Source organism: Oncorhynchus nerka, linkage group LG25, assembly GCF_034236695.1.
Source record: "Oncorhynchus nerka isolate Pitt River linkage group LG25, Oner_Uvic_2.0, whole genome shotgun sequence".
NCBI lineage: Eukaryota > Metazoa > Chordata > Actinopteri > Salmoniformes > Salmonidae > Oncorhynchus > Oncorhynchus nerka.
In genome coordinates, this window is record NC_088420.1 from 13,968,362 (window position 1) to 13,990,642 (window position 22,281).

The 22,281-nt window shown below is 43.4% G+C and overlaps 1 protein-coding gene and 1 pseudogene across 1 annotated transcript in view; both read left to right on the forward strand.

The window, feature by feature from the left end:
• Positions 1–18,035, forward strand: part of LOC115109756 (E3 ubiquitin-protein ligase TRIM39-like) — a 28,091-nt pseudogene extending 10,056 nt beyond the window's left edge.
• A 3,074-nt stretch (positions 18,036–21,109) lies between these two features.
• The window catches only part of LOC115109757 (obscurin-like), a 54,776-nt gene continuing 53,604 nt past the window's right edge, over positions 21,110–22,281 (forward strand). Inside the window, exon 1 of the mRNA XM_065009577.1 lies at positions 21,110–21,383. The gene's annotated coding sequence lies outside the window, so the exon portion shown is untranslated. The remainder of the gene's footprint in view (positions 21,384–22,281) is intronic.

The following is a 22,281-nucleotide window of genomic DNA, read 5'->3' on the forward strand; positions in this document are numbered from 1 at the left end:
TTGTGTGGGTGCTTTGCTGCAGGAGGGACTGGTGCACTTCACAAAATAGATGGCATGATGAGGCAGGAAAGTTATGTGGATATATTGAAGCAACATCTCAGGACATCTGTCAGGAAGTTAAAGCTTGGTCGCAAATGGATCTTCCAAATGGACAATGACACCAAGCATACAAGATGGCGTAGCAATGCAGACGTGGTTTGTCGTCCTCTCCTTTACTTTTTGTATCTTTCGCCATTTTTGTATATATTTCAATTTATTTATTTATCTCTTTTCTATTTTTAAATTAAATATACCTTCCGGTAACCCGCCTCACTCAATGTGACACAGATCCGCTATTTTTTTTAGACCTGCCAAGTGACTGGAATGAATTGCAAAAATCGCTGAAGCTGGGGACTTTCCCCAATATTTCCCTAACTAACTTTAAAGAGCAGCTAACCGATCACTGCAGCTGTACATAGTCCATCTGTAAATAGCCCACCCAATCTACCTACCTCACCCCATATTGTTTTTATGTACTTTTCTGCTCTTTTGCACACCAGTATCTCTACTTGCACATCATTATCTGCTAATTTATCACTCCAGTGTTAATCTGCTAAATTGTAATTATTTTGCTTCTATGGCCTCTCTATTGCCTTACCTTCTCACGCCATTTGCACACACTGTATATAAACGTTCTATTTTTCTATCATGTTCTCTATGCCCCATTGCAAAATGTGTAAAAATGTTATTATCTTTATTTAACTAGGCACGTCAGTTAAGAACATATTCTTATTTTCAATGACGGCCTAGGAACAGTGCCTGTTCAGGGGCAGAACAACAGATTTGTACCTTGTCAGCTCAGGGGTTTGAACTTGCAATCTTCCGGTTACTAGTCCAACACTCTAACCATGAGGCTACCCTGCCACCCCTACAATTGCAGGAAGGCTCTGACTGCATGTGTGGGTATGGATGTGGGTATGCAGGCCCACGAGCCACTGCGGCCCCTCAGGATGAATTCAGATATTTGTGGCTCCCACCCCTATCAAAGTTGCCCATCCCTGCTTAAAGTTGTATTTTAAGAAAAAAAAATGCATAATTTATTTAATTTCCTCTTAATGCTCTGTCATTTCCTGTTCATTAATGTGTCACATGGAGGGTTGCTTAACCCATTGAAAGCCAGGGGTGTCCATCTGAATAGCAAAATTAAAGCTAACCTACAGTACTAAGAGAATCCTGCTGTTGCTATGGCGAAAAAACACTGATATAATGACCTAAGCATGACAATTCCATAATTTAACTCCAGAAGCAGAGACAGCTTTCACACTCAAATGAGTCTTTGGGCAGTCTATAAGGAAAGGTGTTAACTCCTGTCTCTGGACGGTCCTATTCTCCCCCAGCATTGAAGCTCTAAAGATAATTTCCCTTTCTTGGGAATGTTCTTTGTACAGTATTTCTATATTATTTACAAAACCCAAGCGCATTACTTATCACACACATTGGATGATAAGCAAGTGTATGTTTTGTAAGTATGTGTTATAAATTTCCAGCAGCATCCTATCACCACGTTCCTGGTTCCAAAGCTTTGTGCAGGGTGAACACCTAAAAACCCTTCTACATTACTGATGGCCGTAGGAACGATATGTTCAGTAGATATGTTGCCAATGTGGTTTGTGTTCTGACAGTGGAGACTACCATGTTCTCTCCCTTGCAGTGTGTCCAAAGATTGCCAGTAGTCTGAATGCCAACCAAAAGAGGCTTCAGTGGCCTAGCCTGCCAGGCAGCCCCCCTCCCCCCTCAGTGTGCAGTTGTCAGCCCCAGACCATACATAGAGGTGTGAAGACTGTGTGTTCCACTCATTCCAGTCAAGGGCATCTAATGTGAGGGGGGGATTTCAGAGGCAGCAAGTGCAGACCGCAGTTATTCCAGGAGAGCTGGGTCTGGTCTTATACTGAAGCTCTGACGTCTTCAAGACTGCTTAGTGAAAAAACAAGTGGACAATATCAAATCAAATCAAATTTATTTATATAGCCCTTCGTACATCAGCTGATATCTCAAAGTGCTGTACAGAAACCCAGCCTAAAACCCCAAACAGCAAGCAATGCAGGTGTAAAAGCACGGTGGCTAGGAAAAACTCCCTAGAAAGGCCAAAACCTAGGAAGAAACCTAGAGAGGAACCAGGCTATGTGGGGTGGCCAGTCCTCTTCTGGCTGTGCCGGGTAGAGATTATAACAGAACATGGCCAAGATGTTCAAATGTTCATAAATGACCAGCATGGTCGAATAATAATAAGGCAGAACAGTTGAAACTGGAGCAGCAGCACAGGCCAGGTGGACTGGGGACAGCAAGGAGTCATCATGTCAGGTAGTCCTGGGGCACGGTCCTAGGGCTCAGATCCTCAGAGAGAGAGAAAGAAAGAGAGAATTAGAGAGAGCATATGTGGGGTGGCCAGTCCTCTTCTGGCTGTGCCGGGTGGAGATTATAACAGAACATGGCCAAGATGTTCAAATGTTCATAAATGACCAGCATGGTCGAATAATAGTAAGGCAGAACAGTTGAAACTGGAGCAGCAGCATGGCCAGGTGGACTGGGGACAGCAAGGAGTCATCATGTCAGGTAGTCCTGGGACATGGTCCTAGGGCCCAGGCCAGTTGAAACTGGAGCAGCAGCATGGCCAGGTGGACTGGGGACAGCAAGGAGTCATCATGTCAGGTAGTCCTGGGGCATGGTCCTAGGGCTCAGGTCCTCCGAGAGAGAGAAAGAAAGAGAGAAGGAGAGAATTAGAGAACGCACACTTCGATTCACACAAGACACCGAATAGGACAGGAGAAGTACTCCAGATATAACAAACTGACCCTAGCCCCCCAACACATAAACTACTGCAGCATAAATACTGGAGGCTGAGACAGGAGGGGTCAGGAGACACTGTGGCCCCATCCGAGGACACCCCCGGACAGGGCCAAACAGGAAGGATATAACCCCACCCACTTTGCCAAAGCACAGCCCCCACACCACTAGAGGGATATCTTCAACCACCAACTTACCATCCTGAGACAAGGCCGAGTATAGCCCACAAAGATCTCCGCCACGGCACAACCCAAGGGGGGTGCCAACCCAGACAGGCTGACCACAACAGTGAATCCACCCACTCAGGTGACGCACCCCCCCCAGGGACGGCATGAGAGAGCCCCAGTAAGCCAGTGACTCAGCCCCTTTAACAGGGTTAGAGGCAGAGAATCCCAGTGGAAAGAGGGGAACCGGCCAGGCAGAGACAGCAAGGGCGGTTCGTTGCTCCAGAGCCTTTCCGTTTACCTTCCCACTCCTGGGCCAGACTACACTCAATCATATGACCCACTGAAGAGATGAGTCTTCAGTAAAGACTTAAAGGTTGAGACCCGAGTTTGCGTCTCTGACATGGGTAGGCAGACCGTTCCATAAAAATGGAGCTCTATAGGAGAAAGCCCTGCCTCCAGCTGTTTGCTTAGAAATTCTAGGGACAATTAGGAGGCCTGCGTCTTGTGACCGTAGCGTACGTGTAGGTATGTACGGCAGGACCAAATCAGAGAGATAGGTAGGAGCAAGCCCATGTAATGCTTTGTAGGTTAGCAGTAAAACCTTGAAATCAGCCCTTGCTTTGACAGGAAGCCAGTGTAGAGAGGCTAGCACTGGAGTAATATGATCAAATTTTTGGTTCTAGTCAGATTCTAGCAGCCGTATTTAGCACTAACTGAAGTTTATTTAGTGCTTTATCCGGGTAGCCGGAAAGTAGAGCATTGCAGTAGTCTAACCTAGAAGTGACAAAAGCATGGATTAATTTTTCTGCATCATTTTTGGACAGAAAGTTTTTGATTTTTGCAATGTTACGTAGATGGAAAAAGCTGTCCTCGAAATGGTCTTGATATGTTCTTCAAAAGAGAGATCAGGGTCCAGAGTAACGCCGAGGTCCTTCACAGTTTTATTTGAGACGACTGTACAACCATTAAGATTAATTGTCAGATTCAACAGAAGATCTCTTTGTTTCTTGGGACCTAGAACAAGCATCTCTGTTTTGTCCGAGTTTAATAGTAGAAAGTTTGCAGCCATCCACATCCTTATGTCTGAAACACATGCTTCTAGCGAGGGCAATTTTGGGGCTTCACCATGTTTCATTGAAATGTACAGCTGTGTGTCATCCGCATAGCAGTGAAAGTTTACATTATGTTTTCGAATAACATCCCCAAGAGGTAAAATATATAGTGAAAACAATAGTGGTCCTAAAAACGGAACCTTGAGGAACACCGAAATTTACAGTTGATCTGTCAGAGGACAAACCATTCACAGAGACAAACTGATATCTTTCCGACAGATAAGATCTAAACCAGGCCAGAACATGTCCGTGTAGACCAATTTGGGTTTCCAATCTCTCCAAAAGAATGTGGTGATCGATGGTATCAAAAGCAGCACTAAGGTCTAGGAGCACGAGGACAGATGCAGAGCCTCGGTCCGATGCCATTAAAATGTAATTTACCACCTTCACAAGTGCCGTCTCAGTGCTATGATGGGGTCTAAAACCAGACTGAAGCATTTCGTATACATTGTTTGTCTTCAGGAAGGCAGTGAGTTGCTGCGCAACAGCCTTCTCTAAAAATTTTGAGAGGAATGGAAGATTCGATATAGGCCGATAGTTTTTTATATTTTCTGGGTCAAGGTTTGGCTTTTTCAAGAGAGGCTTTATTACTGCCACTTTTAGTGAGTTTGGTACACATCCAGTGGATAGAGAGCCGTTTATTATGTTCAACATAGGAGGGCCAAGCACAGGAAGCAGCTCTTTCAGTAGTTTAGTTGGAATAGGGTCCAGTATGCAGCTTGAAGGTTTAGAGGCCATGATTATTTTCATCATTGTGTCAAGAGATATAGTACTAAAAGACTTGAGCGTCTCTCTTGATCCTAGGTCCTGGCAGAGTTGTGCAGACTCAGGACAACTGAGGTTTGGAGGAATACGCAGGTTTAAAGAGGAGTCCATAATTTGCTTTCTAATAATCATAATCTTTTCCTCAAAGAAGTTCATGAATTTATCACTGCTAAAGTGAAAGTCATCCTCTCTTGGGGAATGCTGCTTTTTAGTTAGCTTTGCGACAGTATCAAAAAGGAATTTCGGATTGTTCTTATTTTCCTCAATTAAGTTAGAAAAATAGGATGATCGAGCAGCAGTAAGGGCTCTTCGGTACTGCACGGTACCGTCCTTCCAAGCTAGTCGGAAGACTTCCAGTTTGGTGTGGAGCCATTTCCGTTCCAATTTTCTGGAAGCTTGCTTCAGAGCTCGGGTATTTTCTGTGTACCAGGGAGCTAGTTTCTTATGAGACATTTTTTTAGTTTTTAGGGGTGCAACTGCATCTAGGGTATTGCGCAAGGTTAAATTGAGATCCTCAGTTAGGTGGTTAACGGATTTTTGTCCTCTGGCGTCCTTGGGTAGGCAGAGGGAGTCTGGAAGGGCATCAAGGAATCTTTGTGTTGTCTGTGAATTTATAGCACGACTTTTGATGTTCCTTGGTTGGGGTCTGAGCAGATTATTTGTTGCATTTGCAAACGTAATAAAATGGTGGTCCGATAGTCCAGGATTATGAGGAAAAACATTAAGATCCACAACATTTATTCCATGGGACAAAACTAGGTCCAGCGTATGACTGTGACAGTGAGTGGGTCCAGAGACATGTTGGACAAAACCCACTGAGTCGATGATGGCTCCGAAAGCCTTTTAGAGTGGGTCTGTGGACTTTTCCATGTGAATATTAAAGTCACCAAAGATTAGAATATTATCTGCTATGACTACAAGGTCCGATAGGAATTCAGGGAACTCAGTGAGAAATGCTGTATATGGCCCAGGAGGCCTGTAAACAGTAGCTATAAAAAGTGATTGAGTAGGCTGCATAGATTTCATGACTAGAAGCTCAAAAGACAAAAACGTATTTTTTTTTTTTGTAAATTGAAATTTGCTATCGTAAATGTTAGCAACACCTCCGCCTTTGCGGGATGCACGGGGGATATGGTCACTAGTGTAGCCAGGAGGTGAGGCCTCATTTAACACAGTAAATTCATCAGGCTTAAGCCATGTTTCAGTCAGGCCAATCACATCAAGATTATGATCAGTGATTAGTTCATTGACTATAATTGCCTTTGAAGTAAGGGATCTAACATTAAGTAGCCCTATTTTGAGATGTGAGGTATCATGATCTCTTTCAGTAATGACAGGAATGGAGGTGGTCTTTATCCTAGTGAGATTGCTAAGGCGAACACCGCCATGTTTAGTTTTGCCCAACCTAGGTCGAGGCACAGACACGGTCTCAATGGTGATAGCTGAGCTGACTACACTGACTATGCTAGTGGCAGACTCCACTATGCTGGCAGGCTGGCTAACAGCCTGCTGCCTGGCCTGCACCCTATTTCATTGTGGAGCTAGAGGAGTTAGAGCCCTGTCTATGTTGGTAGATAAGATGAGAGCACCCCTCCAGCTAGGATGGAGTCCGTCACTCCTCAGCAGGTCAGGCTTGGTCCTGTTTATGGGTGAGTCCCAGAAAGAGGGCCAATTATCTACAAATTCTATATTTTGGGAGGGGCAGAAAACATATATCTTGCTCTGGTCCAGGGCGTTAGTCAAATCAAATCACATTTTATTGGTTGAGTACTCCTAGCTCGACCAGAACAGTAATACCTATAATTATATAAAATATATGCAGCGATTTACCACCAACAGGTTTCTGTGCCAATGCACCACACACAACCAATAAGCAACACCGATTACCAACTTCGAGCGCATCATCATGTTTTGCGTTTTCAACACCACAATCAAATAGAGTACGTCAATCGGGACAAACAGAAAAGACATCTCTCCCTACTCGGTATCGAAGCCTTGGCTTGACAATCTCCGAATGTCATTAAATGTTTGTGTTTTGTAACAGATGTCTCTTTCCATTCATTGAAGGGCCAGTGTGCAGTTTGGATGCTGGAATGAAATTAGTGTGGCTGAACGTGCGCAGAAACCCTACACGAGACTTTTGAAATAGCCGAATTTGAACTAGATTTAAACATTGTAACTGGTTGTGTTCATTCCAAACATAAAAGGTAATACATTTCAAAAGTGAAATTAGAAATATTTATGCTAATGTATATAGCGTTAGGTTCTAGGTCAAGGAATAGCTGCTCGTATCAGAAAGGAGGCAGAACACGGTAAGCCTTCCTGAATAACTGGGTCTGCTGGGAGCATAGGCCTATGTGGCTACATAGGACGACGATGATGACAGCGTAATCACGGTAACAGATGTAGAAATACAGCCAGACTGTCCTGTACTGTGCCTTTCTATACCTTAAATCTGTCGAGAGTAGACCCAGAACTCATCCAAATGGAATGAGTTATTTTGTTATTTAAATGACTCTTTCAGTGCAGTTTACAGCCTAGAGTAGAATGGTACACTTGAAAACAATAATGCAAATGATCATTGCATTGTGGTTGTCACGTTAGCTAGGAGTGGTGGGTGTGGAGTCAGGCGCAGAGAGCAGAGGTTCCAAAAATGACAGATTTATTCAAGCCAAAAACAACAGGCACAATGACCACAAAACGGGACACCAAACAATCCGTAATGGAACAAAACACAAACCTCCACTGACAGAAAAGAAAAGAAGCCCCCACAAAAGCAGGCGGGCCTGAAGGCTTAAAAAGCCCTGAATTAACCACAAACAAGGTACAGGTGAAAACAATAAAAACAAAACCAACAGAAAAAGGGAAAAGGAATCGGTGGCAGCTAGTAGACCGGTGAAGACGACCGCCGAGCGCCGCCCAAACAGGAAGAGGAGCCACCTTCGGTGGAAGTCGTGACAGTGGTGTTATAGGCTTGTCAAGGCAGGATCACTTTATTGTCCCTTAGATCATACATATTTAATTAACTGGATAAAATAACAAATATATAATAATAATAATTAATTGTACCTCTTGTGATAACACTAAACAACTGTACTACACCTAGCGACCACACCAAGAGTTTTGAGCCTTTTGGTATGCTAGTGAACGGTGGGGCAGCGAATACAACTCGGTGGTGTGAAAGACAAACACCCTACGAATCATGTCAATAGGGTTAACCCACTTGCTGGGAATTGTAACGTGGCTCATATAGCGAGGTTTGCTACACTGCCCCCTCCGTACTTGAAGGCACGTCCCTGTGCTTTGACTACTCAGCCCCCTAGCACATCCAAGCCTTGCATTCCGATGGCAGTACAGCCGCCATCCCACCTCTGACAACAATGTAGCAAACGGAAGGAAAAGGAAGTGATTCCAGGTCACTAGCGTGAAAGGTAAACACTCTTTGCATCATGCCAGTAGAGTTAACCCACTCGGTAGGAATAGTATCATTACATTTGAGCAAACACTCATATCCAGAACAACTTACAGGATAAATTAGGGCCATGCTCAAGGGCACATAAACATTTTTTCACCTAGTGATCTTGGGGATTTGAACCAGTAACCTTTTGGTTAGTGGCCCAAAGGGCTTAACTGCTAAGCTACCTGCTGTCCTCATCATTGCCTGTCTCCTGACCCCTCATGTCTCAGCCTCCAGTATTTATGCTGCAGTAGTTTATGTGTCGGGGGGCTAGGGTCAGTTTGTTATATCTGGAGTACTTCTCCTGTCTTATTCGGTGTCCTGTGTGAATTTAAGTGTGCTCTCTCTAATTCTTTCTTTCTTTCTTTCTCTCTCTCGGAGGACCTGAGCCCTAGGACCATGCCTCAGGACTACATGACATGATGACTCCTTGCTGTCCCCAGTCCACCTGGCTGTGCTGCTGCTCCAGTTTCAACTGTTCTGCCTTATTATTATTGGACCATGCTGGTCATTTATGAACATTTGAACATCTTGGCCATGTTCTGTTATAATCTCCACCCGGCACAGCCAGAAGAGGACTGGCCACCCCACATAGCCTGGTTCCTCTCTAGGTTTCTTCCTAGGTTTTGGCCTTTCTAGGGAGTTTTTCCTAGCCACCGTGCTTCTACACCTGCATTGCTTGCTGTTTGGGGTTTTAGGCTGGGTTTCTGTACAGCACTTTGAGATATCAGCTGATGTACAAAGGGCTATATAAATAAATTTGATTTGATGATTGCTGATATAGCGAGTTTTGTGACAGTATAAAGGTTTTGGAACGATGGGACCAGGGTTTGAGTCCAAGTCAGGGTACACCTCTAATCCACTATATTGGTGACAGGTTTTGGAGAGCACCATTGAAGGCATGTCCCAGCCGAGTTTTAGTCACAGTACATTTGTGTTAGGCTAGCAGTGTTTCTGCCAGGTTTCTGTACTGCATAAGATGGAGCCATACTGGATAGGTACTGTTTTGTAAGCTCCGACCCAGCTTTGCTATTGTGATTCATTTGTAGTTTATTTTACTTTGTATTTTCTCAAAATGTATCCTCTTTAATTTCTTACAAGAAAGATGTTACTTTGTTACTCTACCAAAAAGAAGGCATACAAGGCCCTCCCTCGTCCACCATTCGGCAAATCAGATCATTACCATTCTCCTGCTTCCTGTTTACACACAGAAGCTCAAACAGGAATTACCCGTGACTTCTGGTGACCATGAAGAAATGGTCACCAGAATCAGAGATTATGCTACAGGACTGCTTTGCTAGCGCTGATTTGAATATGTTTCGGGACTCAGCCTATAACGTCAACGAGCTAACCACCTCCGTCATTGGTTTCATTAGGAAATGCTTCAGCGACGTTGTCCAATCAAAAGCCCAGGATTAACACAGAGGTTGGCTCTAAACTAAAGGATAGGGCTACAGCACACAGGGCTATCACAGACAACCCTGAGGCTGTATCTGAAAACAGGAACGAGTACAAGAAGTCCCACTACGACCTCTGTAGAGTCATCAAACTAGCAAAATGACAATATAGGAATAAGGTGGAATAATATTACACAGGCTCTGATGCCCTCCGCATGTGGCAGGGGCTACAATCCATTATAGATGACAAAGGAAGACCGAGCCGTGATCTTCCCAATGATGCCTCTCTACCAGGCGAACTCTTAGCATTTTATGCACACTTTGACAATAACAACATTGTGCCGGGTGTGAGGGCCGCTCTCTGAGGCCAACGTGAGTAATGTCTTTAATCAGGTCAACACCTGGCCGGATGGTATTCCAGGGCTCGCTCTCAGAACATGTGCTGAACACAGCTAGCTGGCATATTCACTGTCATTCTTTCAATCTCTCCTTGTCCCAGTCTGTAATCCCCACATGTTTTAAGATGACCACCATCATTCCTGTTCCCAAGAAATCTAATGCTTCAGGCCACAATGACTACTGTCCTGTAGCACTCACATCTGTAATCTTGAAGTGCTTTGAAAGTTTGGATATGGTACACATAAACTCTATTATACCAGTCACCCTTGACACACTCGAATTTGCATACTGCCCCAACAGATCCATAGATGATGCAATCTCAATTGCACTGCACACTGCCCTCACCCACCTGGACAAGAGGAATACCTATGTAAGAATGCTGTTCATTAACTACAGCTCAGTGTTCAACACTATTGTTCCCTCCAAGCTTGTCACCAAGCTAAGGACTCTGGGACTGAACACCTTCCTATGAAACTGGATCCTGGATTTCCTGACAGGCCGAGCCCAGGTGTTGATACGTGGACCCTCAACACGGGAGCCCCACAGGGGTGTGTGCTTAGTACCTTCCTGTACTCTGTTCACCAACTCTGTTCACCACAACAGTTCACCACTGTGTGGCCTCTCACAACTCCAACATCATCATCAAGTTTGCTTATGATAAGATGGTAGTATGCCTGATCACCGGCGACGATGAGACAGCCTAAAGGGAGGAGGTCAGTGACCTGGCACCACAACCTCACAACATCCACATTGATGGGGCTGCAGTGGAGCGGGTCGAGAGCTTCAAGTTCCTGGGTGTCCAAATCCCTCAGAACTTAAAATGGCCCACACACAAGCGCACAGTCGTGAAGAAGGTCCAACAGTTCCTCTTCCCCCTCAGGAGGTAGGAGGTAGAGGAGGTAGAAAAGGTTTGGCATGGGCCCTCAAATCGTCAAAAAGTTATACAGCTGTACCACTGGCTACATCTCTGCTTGGTATGGCAATAGCACTGCATGGCGCTACAGAGGGTGAGGTGCGCAGCCCAGTAAATCGTTAAAGACTCCACCACCCAAGCAATAGACTGTTCTCTCTGCTTCCGCACGGCAAGCTGTACCAGAGCAACAAGTCTGACAACAACAGGCTCCTGAACAGCTTCTATGGCCATGACATAAGACTGCTACTGTAAATAGCTAACCAAATAGCTAACCAAATAGCTAACCAAATAGCTACACAGACTATCTGAGTTGACTCTTGTATTTTATTCTTATTTTTGTCTCTATTCACACTCACATGGCCCCTACACAATACACACACTGACACTCCAACACACATAGAAATACTCCATCAATTCCATAAACACACAATATCCAAATACATTTATACTGACTCTACACACACGCACACTCACTCACGTACAATGATCATATATGCTCCTGCTACTCTGTTTGTCATATATCCTGATGCTCAGTCACCTTACCCCTCTACACATCTACCTCTATCACTCCAGTATCCCTGCACATTGTTAACATGGTACTGGACCTGACCCTGTATACAGTCACCTTACCCCTATACACATCTACCTCTATCACTCCAGTATCCCTGAACATTGTTAATATGGTACTGGACCTGACCCTGCATATAGTCACCTTACCCCTCTACACATCTACCTCTATCACTCCAGTATCCCTGCACATTGTTAATATGGTACTGGAACTGACCCTGTATATAGTATGCTGACTTACTTTGTAGTTTTCTTCTTATTTCTTATTTTTATATCTTGTGTGTTTTTTTCTACCTTGTTATTTGTAGTGCTACATTGATATTGATTACTGCATTGTTGGGTTTAGAGCATAGCAAGAAAGGTATTTCACTGTACTTGTGCATGTGACATTAAAAACTGTAAACATGAAACATGCCAAACAAATGTGCACGCCATTGATCCAAATCATTCTGCCAGGTAGCCCTACTTTGCAGTCAACGTTTAATTGCATGGTGGATTGTATCGATCCGATAGGCTATACATTATATTTAACCTTTAGAAGTATTTCCTCCTCAGTAGACTGAAAAGATTTGGCATGGGCCCTCAGATCCTCAAAAAGTTCTACAGCTGCACCATTGAGAGCATCTTGACTGGCTGCATCACCGCTTGGTATGGTAACTGCTTGGCCTCCAACCGCAAGGCACTACAGAGGGTAGTGCGTACGGCCCAGTACATCACTGGGGCCAAGCTTCCTGCCATCCAGGACATTTATACCAGGCAGTGTCAGAGGAAAGGCCCTAAAAATGGTCAACGACTCCAGTCAACCAAGTCATAGACTGTTCTCTTATTAGACTGCTGAACAGTCATTAGTCATTAGACTGCTGAACAGCTTCCACCGCCAAGTCATTAAACTGCTGAACAGCTTCTACCCCCAATTCATAAGACTGCTGAACAGCGTCTACCCCCAAGCCATAAGACTCCTGAACAGCTTCTACCCCCAAGTCATTAGACTGCTGAACAGCTTCTACCCCCAAGCCATTAGACTGCTGAACAGCTTCTACCCACAAGCCATTAGACTGCGGAACAGCTTCTACCTGTAATTCATAAGACTGCTGAACAGCTTCCACCCCCAAGTCATTAGACTGCTGAACAGCTTCTACCTCCAATTCATTAGACTGCTGAACAGCTTCCACCCCCAAGTCATTAGACTGCTGAACAGCTTCCACCCCCAAGTCATTCGACTGCTGAACAGCTTCTACCCCCAAGTCATTAGACTGCTGAACAGCTTCTACCCCCAAGCCATTAGACTGCACCTGGCCTCTCCCCCGCACCTGTCCTCTCCGCCGCACCTGTCCTCTCCGCCGCACCTGGCCTCTCCGCCGCACCTGCCCCCCAGTACATTTCAAACTGTCCCTCAGATCCACTGAGCAGACAACCCTAAAACTAGGCAGCGACATTTGAGAGTAGATTTATGGGTCCAATATTCCCTGCTAAGAATGCTTGTCAGGTGAGTGAGGAGAGTCTGGACCAAAGGAAATGTGAGCCACACAGAGTGGGTTCCAAATGAGGACTCGGAGGCTTAGGTGAAGTGTTCAGCTGTTTTGTCAAGTTCTACATTCACTCAACACATCCTCACATTGCATTGGTTCCCCTTATTATCCGGCTATATTTAACTTCTTTGCAACCGTCAATATTATCCCCCGCAAGTGAAGTTACTTCAGGAGCCGTGTCTTGAAAATGATCTGTTCTAGATACAGCAAACACAGGTGGTTATTGGCACCTTAATTGGGGAGGACGGGCTCTGATGCCATTCCAATAGTTCTGTTCCGGCCATTATTATGAGCCCCTCCCCCAGCAGCCTCCACTGACAGCAAGGCATTTTTATCTTTCATTTGATGTCTTTCTCACCTGCACATGCTGAACTGGGTGTCAATCCAATACTCCCTCTGTCTCTGTCCTTCTCTCTCTAAACACTGTCACACTCTCTGAAATACTCTATACTCTCCCCCTCTCTCAACTTCTCTGTCTCTTAACCTCTCCTTCTCTCTCTAAACACTGTCACGCTCTCTGAAATACTCTATACTCCCCCCCTCTCTCAACTTCTCTGTCTCTTAACCTCTCCTTCTCTCTCTAAACACTGTCACACTCTCTGAAATACTCTATACTCCCCCCTCTCTCATCTTCTCTGTCTCTTAACCTCTCCTTCTCTCTCTAAACACTGTCACGCTCTCTGAAATACTCTATACTCCCCCCCTCTCTCAACTTCTCTGTCTCTTAACCTCTCCTTCTCTCTCTAAACACTGTCACACTCTCTGAAATACTCTATACTCCCCCCTCTCTCAACTTCTCTGTCTCTTAACCTCTCCTTCTCTCTCTAAACACTGTCACGCTCTCTGAAATACTCTATACTCCCCCCCTCTCTCAACTTCTCTGTCTCTCTAACTGTCACTCTCTCTCAAACCCTCTGTACCTCTCTCTCTCTCTCATGTTTTCTGTCTCTTGAACTGTCAATTATTATTATTTGAACCCCTGCTCGTCATCTATGAACTTTGAACATCTTGAAAAATGACCTGGCCTTAATGGCCATATACTGTTATAATCTCCACCCAGCACAGCCAGAAGAGGACTGACCACCCCTCAGAGCCTGGTTCCTCTCTAGGTTTCTCCCTAGTTTCCTGTCTTTCTTGGGAGTTTTTCCTAGCCACTAGGATTCTACGTCTGCATTACTTGCTCTTTAGGGTTTTAGGCTTTGTGTCTGTATAAGCACTTTGTGACATCGGTGTATGTAAACATAGTTTTGTAAATACATTTGATTGACTAAATAATCTGTAATTGTGGTGAGCAAGAAATAATGTCAATGCCTGGAAAAGAATGTGGCCTTAAAAATGTCCGTTCTACATACTTAATTTCTATGTTCAACACTTCATAAAGTCTACATATTTAATTTCTATGTTCAACACTTCATAGAGTCTACATATAAAATATGTATGTTCAACAATGCATTGGCAAAAGATAGGGAAGGCATGGGCACTAAAGATTATGGCCAGGATTTAATCCAATCGAGCTATGTTGGCAAAGTGCCATTTTAACATTTTAAGGTAATTTCTGATTTACATGACATATGCAGCATTTAGTATGAATGCAGTCTCCATGATTAAACAACCTGGCCTCAGGACAATTTGTAGGATAGTATACATCCTCCCTTTAATATGATATGTTACGTTGCGTTATGAACGGAATAGCAGTCAGAGGACGTATAGCATCATGTTTTACCCAGTGGTACCATATCATACAAATTTAATGAATTAACGTATTTTACATCCTGAGGACAGTTTTATTGCTTCTTTAATCAGAACAACAGTTTCCAGCTGTGCTAACATAATTGCAAAAGGGTTTTCTAATGATCAATTAGCCTTTTAAAATAATAAACTTGGATTAGCTAACACAACGTGCCATTGGAACACAGGAGTGATGGTTGCTGATAATGGGCCTCTGACCCCAAACTTTTGAATGGTAGTGTATACCGTACCAATCAAAAGTTTAGACCCACCTACTCATTCAAGGGTTTTTCTTTATTTTTACTATTTTCTAAGTTGTAGAATAATGTTCAAGACATTAAAACTATCAAATAACACATATGGAATTATGTAGTGACCCAAAAAATGTTAAACAAATATATTTTATATTTGAGATTCTTCAAAGTAGCCACCTTTTGTCTTGATGACAGCTTTGCACACTCTTGGCATACTCTCAACCAGCTTTATGAGGTAGTCACCTGGAATGCATTGCAATTAACAGGTGTGCCTTGTTAAAAGTTAATTTAACAAGGCACATTGTTTAACACTTTTTTGGTTACTACATGATTCCATATGTGTTATTTCATAGTTTTGATGTCTTCACTATTATTCTACATTGTAGAAAATAGTACAAATAAGAAAAACACTTGAATGAGTGGGTAATGGCAGAGAGTTTAGCGTACTGTTTTGCTTTGACCAGCTGTCTCAATGCTTTCCTCTAATGTGACAATTGTCAAATCCAGCCAACATGTCGAGGTTGGCCCCACCTGGGTTTTATATGGACTTCCTGGGTTTTAACTGGGCAAGGGCTCTAAATGGATATCGTAGCTGGTACCCAGTTGGGTTAATTTTGGGCCAGACATGGACAAACCCATGTGGGTTATAGTGTCAGTCCCGAAATGACCTGAATAATTTTTTCATGGGCTGTGAGTGGGCAAACTGGTGTTATTTCTTTCAGAAATAATGATTGGGACCAAATCGGGTTAATCATTTGGGTCACAAACAGGCAAACCCATGTGGGCTATAAACAAATCAGATATATTTGGTTTGAATATGGTCATGGACTGTCTATGGGAATCAATTGGGCATAACAACTGGGTTATAAATAGGAAAACCCATGTGGGCTAAAACACGGGTCCTAATTGGGCCCTTTACCAATTTGTAATGGGCTGTAAGTGGGCTATTTGGTGTGAATATGGTCCGGAACTTTCTTATGTAACCATGCCAAATGTAACATATTATACTAATTTGAGTGTCCCGGATTTGAGTTTATTATGTTATGTCTAGTATATGAGACCAGGCTGTTCCACCCTCCACTGCATACAGGTAGGCTGTATGATTCTGCTTGCTCTGGAGTCCAGAGAAGTTAAATGTGTCCCCAGTTTCTAAGAGTAGCAAATAGATTTTAAGACATATCTGCATTGAGCTCTGGTGAGAAAACTACAGTGGGGAACTTAAGTTCTGTGCAATCATACAACAAAACACCACATTAGGCAGTTTAAACACCTGGAGAGTCCCGGCGTTAAGGAAACACAAGTTGATTGACCCTGTTGAGACCTGGAAGACAGGATGTGTAAGAAGCACGAGAGACCTCTGGAACTGTTCTGTAGGACTGACCAGACGTGTGTCACGAGTCCGACCGAGGGTGTTTCCCCTTCCCGGGCGGGTGGCGCTCGGCGGTTGTCGTCACCGGCCTATTAGCTGCCACTGATTGTTTTTCCTCCCCCTCCTTGTATGTTTAGTGGTAGCACCTGTTCATGTTTAATTAGTTTGTCTTTATTAGACAGCCGGCCCGCCTGGTTGTTGTGCGGGATTATTTCTATGTAACCTTCGGCTCTGTGTTAGAGGTACGTGTTAGTGCCTGGTCGTGATTTTTTCCATTGTACATTTTGATTCCCTGTGGTTGGGAACGTAACTTTTGTGAGCACCCTGTGGTGCGTTGGTGCTATTAAAAGACGCACAGCATTGAACTCTGTCTCCTGCATTTGACTCCACACCCATGACACCCGGAGCATTACAACGTGTGTTTGTCAATTCTGCACTGAAACAGACCACAAAGCTCATAATACTGTCCCTCTAGAAGAAGAGTGTGGAGAGAGGAAGGTTAAACTGGGGAAAACTGAGGCAGACGTGCAGCAGATGATCCAGGAGAGACTGCAGAAGGTTCAGGAGATCAAACACTCAGTAGAGCTCAGCAAGAAAGACACAGGGAGAGAGATATCAGACAGTGTACAGGTCTTCACTGATCTGGTGCGCTCCATTGAGAGAAGCCAGGGTGAGCTCATTGAGGTGATTGAGGAAACGCAGAAAGCAACAGAGAGGCGGGCTGAATGGCTCATTAAAGAGCTGGAGCAGGAAATCACTGAGCTAAAGGGGAGAAGCACTGACCTGGAGCAGCACTTACACACTGAGGACCACCTCCACCTCCTCCAGAGCTTCCCAACCCTGTGCACCCCTCCACACACCCAGGACTGGTCTGAGATAAGTGTTCACAGTAATCTGTGTGTGGGGACCTTGATGAGAGCTGTGTTTCAGCTGGACGAAACACTGAATAAAGAGATGGAGAAGCTACCTGAAGTCAAACTGAAGAGGATGAAGAGGATGCAGCAGTATGAAGTGAATATAACTCTGGATCCTGATACAGCACTTCCTGAACTTATCCTCTCTGAAGATGGGAAACAAGTGAGACATGGAGAGACACAAAGAAATCTCCTTGACAACCCAGAAAGGTTTGAAAGAGTTGTTAATGTCCTAGGAAAGGATGGCTTCTCATCAGGGAGATTTTATTATGAGGTGACGGTCAAGGGGAAGATTGAGTGGGATTTAGGAGTGGCCAGTGAGTCCATCAACAGGAAGGGTCCGATCACACTGAGCCCTAAGAATGGATACTGGGCTGTGTGGCAGGAATGGAAACGAGTACAAGGCTCTTGGTGACCCCCGTGTCTTGCTATCCCTGAAAGAGAAGCCCCAGAAGGTGGGGGTGTTTGTGGATTTTGAGGAGGGTCAAGTCTCCTTCTACGATGTAGAGGCCAGGTCTCATATCTACTCTTTCACTGGCTGCACCTTCACTGAGAAACTCTATCCATACTTTAGCCCCTGTTTTAATGATGGTGTTAACTCTGCCCCTCTGATCATCTCTCCTGTCAATAACACAGACTGATGAACAAGTCTCAGATGTGTTGTTGGAATGGGAACAAATCAGTAAATTAAAGGGACATTTAAAAAAAAAAATATATATATATATATATATATATATATATATACTTCATACTCATAATCTCCAGCACCACCCCAACATCAACATATGTGAAAATGGCGCATTTCTATGTTTTGTCATAAAAAAAGATTGTCAACCAATTAGTAGACAGTTAGTAGGCAATGACTACTCCTAATTGGTTAAAATCACGATGCACAACAATGATGATGAATATGAAGTTGAACATTTTGTCCCTTTTAAGTCAAGTTTCATAATACATGTTTAATTTCCATTAAACTATATCCTTGAGATCTTAGAATCTGAAAATGAAGGTTATTCAATTCTATTGTATTCTCTGTATCTGTATTCCTATTAAAAGCAAATGTTTGTATTTACTGAAGGAAAACCATGAAATTCAATTATCTTAAATAAAAAGCAATTACGTCTACTGTAGATCGCTTCGATTATTCTTACCTACCCAAAAAGCTGACAATTGACAATAAAAGCTAACCATTGTGTGACATTTTGGTTCGACATATCATAGGAACAGAGGGGGGAGATCAGCTTAGCTGAAATGTATCAACCTGTTGTATTGTGTAGGCCTATCCACAAGCTAGTTTGAATGTGTCCTGGGGGAGTCAGGTGATTTATTAATACACCTCTTTATACAATCAGTTGCTCCAGTGTCAATCAGCTCATCAGCTGTTAGCCAGGAACTAGATCCCACTTCAATGGATCACTCTTTTTATTTTATTTATTTCACCTTTATTTAACCAGGTAAGCAAGTTGAGAACAAGTTCTCATTTACAATTGCGACCTGGCCAAGATAAAGCAAAGCAGTTCGACACATACAACGACACAGAGTTACACATGGAGTAAAACAAACATACAGTCAATAAAACAGTAAAAAATAAAAATAAAAAAAATAAAAACAAGTCTATATACAATGTGAGCAAATTAGGTGAGAAGGGATGTAAAGGCAAAAAAGGCCATGATGGCAAAGTAAATACAATATAGCAAGTAAAACACTGGAATGGTAGTATTGCAATGGAAGAATGTGCAAAGTAGAAATAAAAATAATGGGGTGCAAAGGAGCAAAATAAATAAATAAATTAAATACAGTTGGGAAAGAGGTAGTTGTTTGGGCTAAATTATAGGTGGGCTATGTACAGGTGCAGTAATCTGTAAGATGCTCTGACAGTTCTCACACTCTTTAAAGGGACAGGGTAGCCTTTTTCTCTACCACTCCACAGAAAGAGTGCCTTGTTCTGCCCCCGAACAAGGCAGTTAACCCACTGTTCCTAGGCCGTCGTTGAAAATAAGAATTTGTTCTTAACTGACTTGCCTAGTTAAATAAAGGTTAAATAAAAATAAAGAAATAACCTGTCATAATATGGTCGTAATACTGTTGTGACATAGAAAGAGCTGAGTGTGATATATCAGAATACTCTCTGATGCAGACAGGTCAAACTGGGGGCTGTTTTCCTACCACGACTGGATGACTTGGAGATGATCGTGTCGGTAGAGTTTCACTGGACTGGGAGGGGCTCTGGGACACATGGCACTGTCCATCAACGTGAGGGAGAAAACAATGCTAAAGAGATAGGGCTTGCTTTGTCCAGACTTCTGGACTAGGGAACCCCACAGATAAACACCACATGGATTGTCAAACTTACAATGTTATTCAGACATGTTTGCCATACCGGGTAGGGGTTGGAGTAGTGGGAGGAGCTAGGTGTGTGATGGAGAAGTGTGGGCGGGACTCATCCAGCTCTTTGTCCTCTAAGTAGATTTTATATTTGCGATGCTTGATTCCACTGTTATATTTTAAGAATTTTATGTTTAGCACCCTGTATCACCCTGAGCCATCCATCCCGCTATTCAGAGGTCATTGGGAAGTTTTTACCTAATGTGGTGTTACTGGGGGATACAATAATTACAGATTTATCCTCTCAATGACTAGGCCATAGACACTCCAATGGCAGTGTTCTCAGTGACAACAATACACACCTTACAGGAGAATGGAGACCAGTTATGCAGGAGGAAAATTGAGCTAACGAGTGATAGCCCATTGAAATGGAAGCTTAATATAATTTAATCTCTCGTGACCTTTCAACTGTGGCTGCCGTGGCAACTTCCCATGGGTCTTCCAGGCTTGATCCCTCTAAACTATGCTTCTGGGAAGAATTACAGATATGGGTCAGCAATGCAAACACAGAGTGTGAATGAACCACATCAGACATGGAGTGAACCACATCAGTCATGGAGTGAACCACAGTCATGGAGTGAACCACATCAGTCATGGAGTGAACCACATCAGTCATGGAGTGAACCACATCAGACATGGAGTGAACCACATCAGTTATGGAGTGAACCACATCAGTCATGGAGTGAACCACATCAGTCATGGAGTGAACCACATCAGTTATGGAGTGAACCACATCAGTCATGGAGTGAACAACATCAGTCATGGAGTGAACAACATCAGTCATGGAGTGAACCACATCAGTCATGGAGTGAACCACATCAGTCATGGAGTGAACCACATCAGTCATGGAGTGGAGACACCGACAGGAAAGGGGTTTGGTGTGAGGGGTGGTTCAAATTAGAATGGTGATCCATGTCATTTAGGCTGCAGACTTAGGAAAGAGGGATTTTATTTTGATGAGTGCAGATCCTTTGACTTATATTATACTAGAGGCATACCCATTTGCCTTTACCATGCCAAAGCCAGCTCTCCCTGGGTCTCTGCTTCCTGCGCCCCCGAAAGAGTTGCAAGAAACAGGTACAAAATCCAATGTATTTGTTGGTCAGAGGAGAGCTTCCATCCAATTTGACATAAGCACAAACGGGAAAACCATCCAGCGTGTGTACCATATTTGAACCACACTAGTGATGCTGGAAAGAAGTTGCATCACAGCAGTAAAGCCAAGGCTATCGTGGCATGTATAATGACACGGGTCTATTTTGGAGGACAGTGTGAGAGGAGAGATATGTCAGCTGTTCAGCATTAGGCTTTACCATAGCAGAAAAAAAGAGAGAGGTCTGCTGGCTGACTGTCCTCTCCGGGGGGATCGACAGATAGGCTAGCCCTCCAACCTGGGAATTCTCTCTTCCTGCCAAACGTTTGTTGTTCATCTTGCGGGATTTTGGGGAAAAGAAGACAAGAGTCGGATATACCTTTCATGACGGACTGACATTTTTTAGCATTTGTCTGCTTTTTTGTCCCGCTGAAAGTGGTATTTCAGTTCAGATACTGAGAGGACGTGAGAAGAAATACATGTTCCCAGAATACAGCTAACCAGGTTTAAGGTGGGTACACCACAGCAGGTGTTCTAGTTGTCTTTGTGACATGAATATTTTTGATATGTCATTGCATCACAAGAGATCAATGCCCTATAGTTTTTGTTCTGCCACTTACCTATTTGCATCAATAAATTGTTAATGATTGGAGAACATAATGCTCATAGTTCTGAGAATTGTGATGTAACAGGTGTTCACATTCTTTTTTTGTGTGTACAATTTTAAAGCTGTTTAACATTGTAATCTATTGGCTGTTCTGCTCTCTGTTCCTGCAGTGACAGATTGTCAGTATGTCGTCCAGCATTTAGTACATTAGACTGAATAACGGCAGACAGTTGCCCATTTGGTCAATGTGAATGTGATCTAGTTGTTTAGATTAGTCTCACCTCCTATGGAAAATGACAGTCCCGGGTGGGATATGCATGAGGGTTAATTAGATACACTCTACAAAGCTGTTTGGAAACCTAAATTATGTGAAGTGACTTTGTCTGACCTCCTTTTGTTGATAACTTCATTGGGATTTGTTGACATTACATATGGTCTGTAAGACAGTGCTGTCTGAGATTGAGAATGTGTCTGTATTACTGTATTAAGCATACAGCACCATATGACGTGGCAGGGCATTTGATGTTCTGCCTTAGATGGAAGGTGGCCCACCCCCCCTGGAATTACTTACTGCCTTATTTCCCCATTACAGTGCCTTGCAAAAGTATTCATCCCCTTGGCGTTTATTTGTTGCATTACAACCTGTAATTTAAATTGATTTTTATTTGGATTTCATGTAATGGACATACACAAAATAGTCCAAATTGGTGAAGTGAAATAAAAAAATGTGTTTGTTACAAAGAATTCTTAAAAAATTTTTTTTTTTTTAAATGGTATGCATATGTATTCACCCCCTTTGTTA